Raw genomic sequence first — 15,229 nt, 5'->3', positions numbered from 1 at the left:
CTGCCTCGCCCCTTGTTTGGAGCTATTTCTGATAAGCCTTCTTTTTACGTTTACAGGCTGCTCTCACTTCATCATTCCACCAAGATGTTTGCCTTTTCCCATCTTTACACACAGTTGTTCCTAGGCATTCCCTTGCTGTTTCTACTACAGCATCCCTGTCTGCCACCCATTCTTTTTCTATATCCTGAATCTGCTTACTGTCTGCTGTTCGAAACTTCTCACTGATCATATCCATGTACTTCTGTCTAATTTCCTCATCCTGGAGATTTTCTACCCTTATTCGTTTGCAGACAGATTTCACTTTCTCTACCCTAGGCCTAGAGACACTTAGTTCACTACAGATCAGATAGTGGTCTCTATCATCGTAAAATCCCTGGAAAACTCATATATTCCTAACAGATTTCCTGAATTCGAAGTCGGTTAAGATATAGTCTATTATGGATCTGGTACCCCTAGCCTCCCATGTGTAGCGGTGACTAGACTTATGCTTGAAGAATGTGTTCGTAACAGCTAAACCCATACTAGCACAGAAGTCCAGCAAACGCTTCCCATTCATATTAGCTTCCATATTTTCCCCACATTTACCAATCACCCTTTCATATCGTTCAGTTCTATTTCCAACTCTCGTATTGAAATCGCTAATTAGCACTATTCTATCCTTGCTGTAGACCCTGACCACGATGTCACTCAATGCTTCATAAAACTTGTCAACTTCATAGTCATCTGCACCCTCACATGTTGAATACACGGAGACAATTCTAGTCCTGTTTCCTCCAACTGACAAATCTACCCACATCATTCGCTCATTTACGTGCCTAACAGAAACTATGTTGCATGCAATGGTATTCCTGATAAACAGCCCTACTCCATACTCTGCCCTTCCCTTTCTAACACCCGTCAAGTACATTTTATAGTCTCCTATCTCTTCCTCGTTATCTCCACTTACCCGAATATCACTTACTCCTAGCACATCCAGATGCATCCTCTTTGCTGACTCAGCCAGTTTTTACTTTCTTTCTTCCATAAGCCCCATTAATATTGATAGCTCCCCATCGAATTCCATTTTGTTCGCCAAATTGTTTCCAAGGAGTCTCTCGCCTGTCAAATGGGAGTGGGGCTCCTGTCCATGTGTTTCATTTTTAATTTAACTGTCCTTGTATTTTTTTAATTGTGCTTTCCAAAGGTCACGTTAATAAGAAATTAAAATGAAGGTCCACCTGTTCAATACCATTTACTATGATTTAAAATCACTTATACAATGTGATCGGTTTTGACCCCATTATGGGTCATTTTCAGCCATGGCCTAAAATTGATAATATATAGTGCAAATACAATCAAATTAACACTTGAAATATTATGTACATATTACAAATTATTTTACAAAAGAGGCAAAAAATCTCCCAATCTATAATACTGAATCTAAAGTCCACTAGTCGAATTTTGTCATGTGTGACATTGCCATTGATAATAATTTTAAGTTTAATTCTCAGTTTATATTGTACCATAAGATATTCTACAGAAAAGTCCACAACAGTATATACCTGTCTGTTTAGAGTTAGCCCTCAATAAGTATTTTTATGTTATAGTAAAATTTACTCATTCTGGACAAACATTTCAGATTCCCTATGGGAATCAACATCTGTATCATTTGATGGCCAAGCAGGCATCAATTTTTGGTAGTGAGACAAAGTCTCTCATAGTGCATTGGCACTGCTGGCGGCTTCAAGTAGCCTACACAGTGGCCTCTACGGTATGCACTAACCATGCGTCTTGGTAGGTGTGCTAGGTACCAACTGATGAGCCCAACCTAGCACACGGGGGCGAAACGCTGGCAACCAGGAATGAGTTAGCTGGAAAATTTATAATGTCCAATAATGGTCCATTTATATTGCTGTTATAAATTTACTCATTCGGGACAAATATTTCAGATTCCCTATGGGAATCAACATCTGTATCAACGGACATATTGACGTTTGTTCCTTCCTTCAATTAATTGCGGGCAGGAGCCAGTTAAGCTTAGGTCAGACTTACGGCTGTATGGTCTGAATCCTCTTTTATATCACTATTCTCCCATACTAATGTCAAGGGTCCCCTAACCACAAGCAAAAATAAGAGTATAACTAAGTGAAAATCAATAAACATCATTATTCAGAAATTATCAGCAACTGCCATAAAGTTTACATCCGCCAAGACACTAACTTCACAGAAATCCACATCCGTGCAGGGCTCTACAAATGACCTGTCTTGTGGATGGGGTTAACTTCCAATAAGTAACCAGGGGAACCTGACCCCTTCAGAGCGTGTCCCCAGGTGGCAGATAGGGCGTTCCCTATTGGGATGATCCTTGGATCCGTGGACCAACAGATAGCCCAATTCCAGGGGGCTTTAAAGTGCTGGGACACCCTCTCTCCAGGGGTCATAAATATAGAGGGCCCTAGCACAAGGTGATGTATGAAGACCTCAACAGGTTCATACGGTAAAGCAGAAGACCTGCGGTACAGTGTAGAAGGTGGAGAAGGCAACCCAATACTCGGGATAATATCATATAGGTAGCGTCTGTTCTCCATGTTGGGGGCGGCTATTGACAACGTCTGTACCCCAGGTTAGGGGTTGCTGAACAGAAACCAGAGAAGGCAACGGGAAACCACTCTGATTATACAAGTGTCGAGTCATAAGTCATGGCAACTATTTTTTTTCTCGCGAACAGGAGAAAACACAGAAAATCTAAGATATGCATTTGGAAATACAGGGCATGTACTTATGCATAGTGCCTGAAGACAAATTCTGACTTCAGAAGATTCTCATAGGAAAGTGACAGAACACAGGCCATTGGTAAACATTGTTTTATTATGTTATAGATAGCAAATACACAAGACTAGGTACAAAGGACAGGTCTCCACTGGTTACAGACCTTTGAAATAATCACCCAAGGTTTCCACTGTGCGTTGCCAGGGGTGGGGCAGGCGCTAAATACCATTCGCTGCATGTGTATTGCTAACGTGTGACACCTCTCTCCGAAATGCTGTAACGATGTCCTCTTTGTTAGCAAACTGTTGTCCACGTAATGGCTTCTTGACTTTGGAGATTAGATCATAGTCACATGGGCTCAGATCAAACAAATATGGCAGGTGTGGAAGAACCTCCCATCCCCACCGTTGTAAGCGACGCTGAACGATGGCTGCCGTGTGAACTGTCTCGTTATCGTGTAGGATTATGGCGCTGTCCAAAAGATCTGGACGTTTGGTTCGCACCGCACGGCGCAATTGGTACAACAAAAAAGGAATTGTAATAAACTGCATTGACAGTGTGCCCCTCATGCGCTGGATGACACACAGGAACACCTTGAACATTGTATGCCAGGATTACCATAATCTTATTGGGCAACTTATTTTGTCGAACCTTGTGTTTCCGTGGTGACCCCTGACGATGCCATTCACTTGACTGTCTCTTCAGTTCAGGTTCATAAGCACGTGCCCATGTTTCATTGACTGCAATAATGTGATTCAACATGGCTTGTCCTTCTTGCTGAAACCTCTGCAGATTGATGCAACATGTTTTGTAACGAGTCCACATCTGTACCTCAGTTGTGACGTGGCACCCACTTTGCACAAAGTTTATGCATCTGTAGGTCCTTGTGTAAAGTGCGCCGTATTGTTGCCGCTGGTATTGCTGTATGTTCTTACAATTCCGCTAGAGTCCAACGCCTGTCCTCATGTAAATACTGATCAATCACTGTTATCCATACATCCTTGTCCATGGACACTGGACGGCCTGGGCGAGGCAAACTGGCAGTTGATGCCAAGATAGGAAGCCTCTTTATCTAGATTCAGTTGTGTTTACAACATAGACAAGCATCTGTTATGGTCAAATTTATCAACAGGCATTAGTCGGAGTTGAAAATATGAAATTGGTTACAATGGTTTGAACATATGCTGCGAGCAGAAGCAGATACATTTTGAAAAATGGGCTCATGTTGGAAGTCATCAGAAAGAGACCCACGGGATAACCTAAGCAATGATGGGCTGATACACTACACAGTGACATGAAGAGAGTAAATCTACATCAGACATAGCCCACGACCATACAGAATGACGATAAGAGTCAACATTGCGGATCCTGCTACTAAGTAAGATGAGTAACTGTGCTTTATGAAAGTGGAAATGTACAAAATCTATATATATAAAATAAGAGTTTTGTCTGTACATTGCTCAGAATTTGAAAATAATGGTATTTCTGTATCGGTCATGTCCATAGTAACAGGAAAATGCACTTTTTACTTTTCCGTAATTTCTGTCTGTCTGTCTGTATGTATGTATGTACACGCATCACGAGAAAACGGTTGAAGAGAATTTAATGAAAATCGGTACGTGAAGTCGGGGGATGAGCCTCTACAATCTAGGCTATAAATCATTTTGCTCACGCTGAGTGAAATGGTAGTTTAGGGGAAGGCCTAAAATTGAATTCTCAACTATTTATGTTATTAGTGGTCGTATTTTAAAGAAATTGGGTATGCAAAGTTGGGGAATAAGTTGCTACAATCTAGGCTATCAATAATTGTATTCACGCTAAGAAAAATGGTAGTTTAGGGGAAGGCCTAAAATTTAATTCTCAAATATTGTTGTTATTAGTAGTCCTATCTTGGTGAAAATCGGTATGCAAAGTCGGGAAATAAGTTGCTATAGTCTAGGCTGTAAATTATTTTATTCACACTGAGTGAAATGGTAGTTTAGGGGAAGGCCTAAAATGTAATTCTCAAATATTTCTTAATAGAGGTGTAATTGATGAATACTACATAATTAAGGTTATATAATATTAAATTTCCTATTATTCATGTCTTATACATTGTTACCGTACTGGCTGTGATCACAAAGATATTCATGAATTTGGATTTTTGTTACTAAGTCCATATCAGCGCCGAGTAACGAGAAAATGGGTAAACAGTATTTAATGAAAATCGGTATGTAGAGTCGGAGAATAAGAAACTACAGTTTATGGTATAAAATATTGTACAAATCACAGAGTCGAAAGAAAACTAAATGTGAAGGCCTACAATATAGAAAGTTCATAACATTGATCAACAATAACATTACATTGACCATTGTTTGTCGTGATGTGCTTTGTGTCTTCTGTTGCCCGTCATCTCCGGTAGATAGGATTACTGCTGCGTACAGAGTATTTTTTATTTGATTTACGTTGCACCGACATAGATAAGTTTTATGGCGACGATGGGATAGGAAAGGGCTAGGAGTGCCTTAGGCCTTAATTAAGGTACAGGCCCAGCACTTGACTGCGGTGAAAGTGGGAAACCATGGAATACCATCTTCAGCGCTGCCGACAATGGGGTTCGAATCCACTATCTTTCGGATGCAAGCTCACAGTTGCGCGCCGCTAACCACACGGTCAACTCGCCCAGTCGTATAGAGTGTAACAGCCTGTCTGAATATTGATGGGAAGTAACTGGGGAGTTAGATAACTTTCTTCTTTAGCATGCCATTCCCCTGGTTTATAAATTTTCTGATACTACTGGTGCGTAACACACTGGATCATCATAGCATTCGGGCTATTCAATCCCTACTCTGAGGCACTGATTGGAATGAACAGTGTGCATATTTAGCGGAATAATGGCAGATGAGTGTTCATGGCAATCTGCGGCCTGGTCATCCCAGCTCTGGAACTTTGGACTATTAGATTGGCACCGCAATCTAACCGCAGCACTGTTCGTTAAAAGTGATAAAACGTGCGGCTTTCCATTTGATCGAGTATTTTATATGATATTGCTTTTAATCGCTACATTCATACTTACGTTTTTGTAATGACCTATGTTGATTTCAGGTTAGGAAAACCACAAAGTCAGTCTTTCTGAGAATCCCGTAGCGAAGCACGGGTACATCAGCTAGTATATTATATAATTCATGAACTTACCTCCTAAAAGATGTGGTAAATAACTTGTCAGAAGATACATATTTGTTTTCCATGGCCAACCTTTTTAGAGAGAGAGAATGAAAATTACTGCATCCTTGGAAGAATACGCCATGATGTCAACGTTAAGTAACAGTTCTGCTCTCTATTCACCTATAATTCTTTGAGATCAGTTACATTTCCTTTATGGGCACACATTGCCATGAATGTTGATGAAGCATATTAATTCATATAGAATCTGTTGAGATTGCAGTTTTTACAATGAACTCTTCTTCAAAATAATGATATTATCATGTTTTACTGTAACATAACCTCATCTTTTGTCCACCTCAGCCATTGGTTAAATGGTAATACTTAGGGGCCACTTGCAACTTCAACTTTTTGCTCATTTTGTGAAAACTCTTGAAGTATCTGGTAAGGCTAGGGTACATTTCTCTTCATATTTGTTATTAGTCAATCTGGAAAACACTCTTAGATAAACCAAGTTCTTTTCTACGACAATTGATGTTGCAATAATCTAACTCAATGAAAAGAAAGGAAAAACAGACTAACTTGTATGTTTGAACAAATTAAGGGTTCAAGAGAGATGTCAATTCTTGTGGAACATGAACTTTGGACTCTATATATTTAATTTATTAAATAGTAGGTGTAGTCATTTATATACAAATGCTCACTGCAGTCTAGTTCAGTGAAGCCAAGCTATCCTAGATTCCTTAAATTTTGACGGAAATACCTTTATACCACATGCTTTCATGTAAGAGACAGGTGCAAAATATTCAACATTTATCTACATCTGTTGCTGGGATGGTTGAAAGAAGGGAAACGGACAAGTAATTATACCAGAAATATTTATTGCTTTACAAATAATGTTATAAATTAATACAATATGACCACTATACAATATAATACAAACAGCATCCTTATAATCAAGTACATCACAGTACAAACAAGCATAAACAGAGTAAGAATATTGCAATAAGGGAAGGTGAACATGGCATCAAGACAATTCACAGTCACTAGAGATAGAAATGGGAAACGAGAGTGCATGTTTCAATGTCTTGATGAGGTGATATGTCTCGTGAAACTTTCAAAAGGAATAGGCACTTCTTATGTTACGTTGTGATATCTTGGTCAACCAGATAAGTCAGGAGGTGGTTTCATCTTCCATTCAAACTGAAGAGTATTGATGTATGTGCAAGCGAGCAGAAAGGTGGATAGCAGAATCTATAATTTAATTTGAGTCTGAGCCCGAGCTGTTCATTTTTGGTGGATGGAAAGGGTCTGCGTCCTCCTGCTCGTAACTTATTGAATGTAATATTTTTAACACACGAATGGCTATTGAGAAAAGGTTATGGGCTTGAGAGGACTTTACAGCAATCCCAAAAGACTAAATCAGGCACAATTCACCATCTGAAGACCCACAAGACATTTCAAGGCAGTCAAGTATCGGGTAGTAGCTCTTCCACTTCGCATGTTGTGTTTGTAGCATAAAAAATTTACTGTTCTTCTTTATTCCTTTTTTTGCAAATGAATAGTTAAAGTTTTATAGTTAAAAACAAAATTTTAATAAAAAGAAAGGAATAACACCACTCAAATTTTGTTTACTAGTAAATAATATTTTGTCTATTTTTGAAGAGTTTTGGATTTTGTTCTATTTAACAAAGAAGAGGCACTAGAGGTAAGAAATTCTAAAAAGATGTACATATGTTATGACAGATGACTCGAGTCTCAAATTTTGAGATAAAAAATGTTCACAACATGTCATTTGCAGAAAGTGCAACCCTATTCAGTTACACTTGTGAGAGGTGGTGAGATCCTCTATCAAGAAGAATTCTCATTCCTAACTACAGAGAGAAGTTGGGGAAAATATTTAATTAAAATATTTTAGTTAGAAACCTGCTTGACTGAAAGCATAAAAGTTGTCAATATTATAATTTTGTTCATATGTTCTATTTCTGCTTCTCCTGTATGACAAACAAGACTGGCTGTAAAGGGGCCAACAGGTTCAAGAGAGGAAAAGATGTTAGTCATACTGAGGGATTATGGGGTTAAATGTATATTATTAAAAAGCAATCAAAGGTATTGTTTTTGACAATTGGGTTATAGTGAGATTTGATGGTAGAATGAGTTCTTGGTTCAAGGTACTTACAAAGGTTAAACAAGGATGTAATATTTTACCTATGTTCATAGTTTACATGGATCATCTATGGGAAGGTATGAAGTGGCAGAGAGGGATTCAGTCAGGTGTAAATGTAGTAAGCAGTTTGACCTATGCCGAAGACTGGGTCTTAATGGCAGAATGTGCTGAAAGCCTGCAATCTAATATACTGAAGCTTGAAATTAGGTGCTGTGAGCACTTCCTGAGCATTTCCAAGACTAAAGTCAGAAGGGAAGAAACCTAAGAAAATTGAATGTCAGGTTACAAATATAAAACTGGAACAAGTAGATCATTTCAAGTATTTAGGATGTGTATTCTTCCAGGATAGTTAGTGAGATTGAATAAAAATGTTACAGTTGTGATCAGTGGTATTCTGTAAGAAAGAAGGCAGCTCCCAGATGAAACTATCTTCACACCAGTTTGTTTTCAGACCAACTTTCCTTTACGGGAGAGAAAGCTGGGTGGATACAGTATATCTTATTCATAAGTTAGAAGTAATAGACATGAAAGTAGCACAAATAATCCCTGGTACAAACAGGTGGGAACAATGGCAGAAGGTTACTTTGAATGAAGAGATACAGGCTAAGTTAGAAATGAACTCGAATGGTACACATAAAAAGGCATAGGAGAATAATATACTTGGTCACAGGGGGTAAGAAAAGTAGAGTGACACCAAAACAACAGTAATGAAGCTGTATGACATATGTATATAACAGAGCTATAAAATCACAAACAACATTTTCTTCTTTTTTTTTTAAATTTCCCTTCCTAAAATTAGGGTGTTGGATTATTCGCATATACGCTATATGGTATTTTGGTACACTGGACTATTCTTACCTTTAGGTGGCTAAAATCACAGTTTCAGAGAGACAGAGACAATCTATACATGTAATACTGAAATACTTTCCATCAAACTCCTTACCTTTGACAATCAGTGAAGAAGGAAATACCATCTGTTATGTACTTGATTAGGATACTGTGCCACAACCTCAACAGATGTATATCTATGTATTCATCAACATGGTCATGTTGATAATGGAATGTATCTTACCACAAAACAATTATGAGAGTATACCTAGAAATTAACTTAAACAGTCAATTGGAATGGAATTACCATATTATGTTAGGCCTAGTTCTTTTGTTTGTTTGTTAAGAAGGAAGCTATACTTTCCAGTGCCGACTCAGTTAAATGTAACTTAAAAGCTTTCCAGTCTGTTGAACACACAGTTAAATATAATATTACAATATAACATACCTTTAAATAAAAAAATATTATTTTTATTCCTTGTTTAATTATGTGGTTTTCACAGGTCTGTTACAGTGTTATATTATATTTAACTGTGTGTTCGATAGACTGGAAAGCTTTTAAGCTACATTCTTTTGTTTGTTCCAACTTGTATTGAAAGGACCTACTCTTTACAACAAAGTGTAGATCCTTGACTATTTGATATACGTATAACATACATTTTACCAATGAAAAAATTAGAATATTTTAAACAAGTTACCTTTTTAAGTGGGAGAGGTAAAATACAGCATTTACAATTTAGTTTTATTTTCTTTATAGAATATACTTTCCTCTTTAATCTGATGAAAAAGAAATTATCTTTTCTACTTCAAAAGATTTGTAAATGTTCATAATATCATTTGCAACTTTTAGTTTTCACAAGAGATTCTTCATTTAAAAACTACTGAAGATATCTGTATGAAAGTTTGCATGGTAGAGCATTTTATGTATATGAACGACATGCGACATGCTAAGGGTTTCTTCTTTGACACTAGTAATTTAATATAATTTTTGTTTTCCAGTCTGTTGAAACAAATTATAACACTTAGAAACACTATAATATACCTGTAAAAAAACAAACATGTTTAAAGAACAATAAAGGACATGTTTAGTTCTACAAGAACATCCTCAGATTCTATCAAACCACTTTTAACCATGTGTATATCATGGTTTTACAGGCAAAACACATTATGTCATATATCGTACTTCTGAGAAGAACTGGTCTGAAAGTTTTCAGCCTTTCGCTGCCAATATCTACTCTCAGAATAAGAATGTTTCCCTTTAAAATTATGCAACCAAAATAGCTACATACCACTTCTTGAGGCCTTCTTGATTTGTATACAGGTTCTGAGTGTATTTACATTGCATGTATACACAGTATATATATTTATAATAAATATAGCACAGAAAGGGGAGCACCCTTCAGGACCCCCTTCGCAGCCTCTCGCGCGGCTAACACCCATGCTGCCATCCGCTACACGCGATCAGTCCCCGGTCTGAGGCAGCTCGGGGATAGTTGGTCGTGGCAGGGGTCAGCGTATGGCAGCAAGGGCATTAGCCGCGAGAGGGGTATAAAATGAGTGTTATTAGTTATTATTACTGTATTATCATTATTTTTATTGTAACTAAGTAATCTTTGTTTCGTAGCTTAATAAGCATGTATCTATTTACTGGACAAGTAATTTTCTCATCCAGTTTCTGAACTGCGCTCATGAGAAAAGCTGATGGAAGAAGTTTTCCATGACCTCTTAATACTGTTTGTTTCTATGTTAATCACAGGTAACATTAAATACAGGAGAAAACTTTTAAACAAACAGTGAAGCTAATGTTACTGTACATGCAATTTACATTACAAGATATTGAAATCATTCCGTATTGATGGTTTTCACTTTACAAAGGAAAATTGAATGTGTCCTATTCAATACATAACTCCATCATTAGATGGAGTAACAAAAGTCAAACATGTTTTGACTCGTTTGAGCATATCTTCAGTCAAAAAAGGGGGTTAAAGTTATTTACATAATAGAAGTTGAGGACCTCTTAGTCTAAAAATTTTGCAGTGTGATATAATTAAAAACAGGACAAAATCACAACTATAAACACTTATTGTTCGTTTCCGTCTTATCTCATTTGTTTACATTCTTTTCTTCATAGGTTTTTAACACACTCCTTAGCTTCAATTATGTACAAATATTAACTTTTTTCACTGAAGATGTCTCAAACGAGTTGATTATTACTCTCCATCTTATGATGGAAATGTGTATATATTGAATTGTTTTTTATTTCTGTCACATCTCTTTTGTTTTTCATTTGTTCCTTCATTATGTTTTTAACACATTTTTAGCTTCTATTTTAGTAACACTAACCCCCTTTTTTCACTTAAGATGGCTTAAACGAGTCAAAACATGTTTGACATTTATTACTCTATCCAATGATGGAGTTATGTAGTGAATAGGACACATTAAATTTTCCTGTGTAAAGTACATGCAATTTGTAATCATTAGATTCACTCCGAGCGAGGGATGGCATGGTACGGTGTCCTGCGCTATGGCAGCAAAGTCACACGACTTTCCCTGCATCGGCCAACTACTCTCCATATTATTCTAAGAAATACAAATGCAAAGTAATATTTTTAAAAAATAATAATTTACGTATTCCACAGTTATAACCATTCAATATATAAAGATTACATCCCATCCATGGACACAATTTTCCAACCTCCCATCCCCAGCCGAGAAAGAATTACCTTACAAAACTGATAACTTTGTTTCTTGGAAATATAAAATTCTGAAATTTATAAACAATATATAAAACATCCCAGTGTATATAGTGTTAAAATTTGGATTCAATCAGATGATAGGTTTTGGAGAAACAATCTCTTAAATTAACAGGTAACAGGGAGGGATCGGCTTAGAGGCAGCCCTGCCCACGGAGTAGTGCCCCTGCCTATGTGAGTCCCAGAACACACTCACCCGGTGTGTAACATTTGGTAAAGGGTCACAGCTCAGGGTAACAAGTGAAGACCTCAACGGCAGCAAAAGCGGAGAATATGATTCGGTACGGTGGAGCTGGTGGAGGAGACAACCCATTCCTCTGGGAGGTAGTACAGATGGAACCCACTGCCTTGTGGGATGAGGAGGGATCCTCAAAGGCTAAGGGAGTAAACCCCGAAAGAAAATCCTCAACTACGTTATGCCTAGCAAGCCAGTAAAAGAGCTTATTTGTAGTTACTTTCAAAACACACAAGAGCCTCGGAACGCATTTATTAACCAAATTAAGATGCCAGCATGAACAGACTCATGTTAGGGATGATGATAGACAGGGTCTTGCACAAATGCAAAAATCCCATAGGAGACTAACACGGATTGGGACCATCAACGTACTCAGTCTCACAGGAAAATGTGAAGAACTAGTGGACCTCATGGAAAAAAGGAAATTGATGATACTGGGGATGAGTGAAACCAAATGGAGAGGGAAAGGAACAGTGGTGGTGGGCTCTCAGGAGCACATGAGCACGTGAACACCCAGTTTTAATACATCTTTACGCACTTATGGAGAATTTAAAACGTTTCTTTCTTTCGACCTGATTTCGACAATCGATCAAAAGCATTCGACTTATACCAAAGCTCCGTTACAACGACAGTTGTTCGTTTTGACTGACAGTGCAGCGAGCACACTGGGTAATGCGCTATTGTGCTGAAGACTATACGCATGCGCAAAGCAGATGACGTCATGGTTTATGCACTGATATTCCCGTTAGCGGTAAGGTACGTGCCTTGTCGTCTAGAGCCACCCTCAAACCAGTGACAGTATTACAGTTGACCACAAGGGTCCACCACCTCCCCATTACAGTTAGCCCCAGCCTCCTAGGAGCTACTATTTCATTACATTACCGGCAGATTTCGCTAGTAATTCTGAACAGGCATTTTCTAGCTCGTTGCGAACAGCTGTTCGTAATCACGGGAAGAAATTTGCTTTACCTTGTGATTGGAAAATCTTTTCAAGTGACATTCATTTGAATGTTGTGTTTTGCTTCTCTGTTGGTATGGTTTGTAAGAGGAAATGAATTCAGTTCAAGTAATTTGAACCAACGAAATATTAATCTCAGGATAAGTTAGAAATTAAAAGGTTTGGACCAGACAGACCAGATTTGATTATTGAAAAAGTTACAAAAACTGACAAACGCGAGTATAGGCGTAAGTTTAAGAGAGAAGTGTACGAAACACGCAAGTGGCTCTGTGGATATACTGTAGATCTAGGAATGCGCTTTTTTGTTTGCCCTGTTTAGGCCTATTGTTCAACAAAGAAAGAAGGGTATGGAATTGAGCTGGGTGCATAGACCTTGCTCATTTGAGTACAAAAATAAATTATCGTGAAAATTCTCATGCACACAAAAACACAAGTATTGAATTCCCTATGCTAATGTTGTCTATAATTTCCAAGACGAGAATAATTAACATGTGATACAGTAGAACCCTGATTAACCGAGACAATATGGGGACTATTGGGGTCAATTAGGAAACAATTATTTTTAAAAATCCACTGGTAAATGTGGTACACATTATTTCTATGCTTCTCGTCATGACCAGGTGAACTTCGAGCTATTCAAGAACCAAGAATAGTGCTCGCATCTTTCAATGTTTGCAGTGCAGTGAAGTTTTATGAATTTTAATTTTGTTCTACACTAATACAAACGGCCCCGTGATGTAGGAGTAGCACGCCTGCTCCTTACCCGGATGCCCCAGGTTCGATTCCTGGCCAGGTAAGGGATTTTTACTACGATTTTAGGGCTGATTCGGGTTCGAGGTCCTCTCAGCCTATGTGATTACAATTGAGGAGCTATCTGACGGTGAGATGACCGGACTAGAAAGCCAAGAATAACGACTGAGAGGATTCGTCATGCTGACCACACGACACCTCATAATCGGCAGGCCACCGGGCTGACCAGCGGTCACTTGGTAGATCATGGGGTTTGGTTTTGTTCTACACTAACACCCAGGTGAACTTCGTGCTATTTCAAAACCAGGAATAGTACTCACATCCTTCAATATTCGCAGTGTAGTAAAGTTATTATGAATTTTTCTTTTGTTCTACACTAACAGATTAGTCTAGTATAAAATTTATCCTCGGTTACAGGGGTTCTACCATATTATTTGTAAAAAAAGAACCACACAAGGAACTTTTAGTGAAGTGATTTATATACCTATGTTACTTTTTTGCTGATTTGAGACGCGAACAAAAATGTTGTTGTGAACCCCCTAAAAATTTTATCACGAGCCGCCACTGGAAAGGAATGAAGAAATTAAGAAGTATACACTGTATTGGCATGGAAATGACAAAGAGATGAGGAATGGTGTTGGTTTTATCATGAGTAAAGATCTAGAAGGAGTTGCTGACATTCAGTATGTTAGTGAGAGAATAATAAAGGTGACTGTGCATTTAGGGAAAGAAAAACTAACTTTGGTACAGGTGTATGCACCTCAACCTGGATGTTGTCAAGAGGATAGGAACCAGTTTTCTTGATGATTTGGAAATAAATATAGGAGATCTGAATGCACAGATTGGGACAGATAGAACAGGATATGAGAACGTAATGGAACCTCATGGATATGGTGGAAGAAATATAGGATAACACCTCCTTGACTTCTGTACAAGGCAATGGATTGGTGGTGAAAAATAGTTGGTTCAAGAAGAGGCAGAGCCATAAGATAACACGATACAGGTTGGGATGGACTACAAAAGACTGCAATTGATTATGTAATCTCAGATGAAGATAGGAGCAGAATGGTAACAGATGTCAGAGTAATACCCAGCGAGAGTCTTGATAGCGACCACCGTCTATTAGTAGCAGACCTGAAAAACTTCTATGTGCCAAAAGTACAGAACAGGAAAATGACAAAAATCAAAGCATGGGAACTCCATAAAAATAGATAAGAGAACTGAGTATCAGAACTGGATAAAAAACCCTGTACCCTAGAGGGCAGCTCCCTCGGTCGTGTGCACGGAGGATCGTTCTTTCAGCGAGACCCTTGTCTTATCTCTTTGGAGTGAATCTTTGCATTGTTATGGGTGTGAATATAAAGATGGAGCCCTCGCAGATTGGAGCGGCGTTCTTATGTTATAAAGGTTTATAACAGATTTAAACATGACCCATACCACCTTGCTTCTTATAATTTAAATTACTGATATGGGAGGTACGTTAATCTTTATTTTAACCATGCTTTTACGGTGTATGTAAGACATTCTTCACATTCATGTATAGCTGTTTGATATGTGTCCTTGTACTCAGAGCGAGAATGGGTTGTGTGTACTGTTGCTGACGTGATAGCGATGTGTTCATGGCTGGGTCTCTGATTTATTTTGGTGCA

Source organism: Anabrus simplex, chromosome 6, assembly GCF_040414725.1.
Source record: "Anabrus simplex isolate iqAnaSimp1 chromosome 6, ASM4041472v1, whole genome shotgun sequence".
NCBI lineage: Eukaryota > Metazoa > Arthropoda > Insecta > Orthoptera > Tettigoniidae > Anabrus > Anabrus simplex.
Note: the sequence above shows the minus strand (reverse complement) of the source record.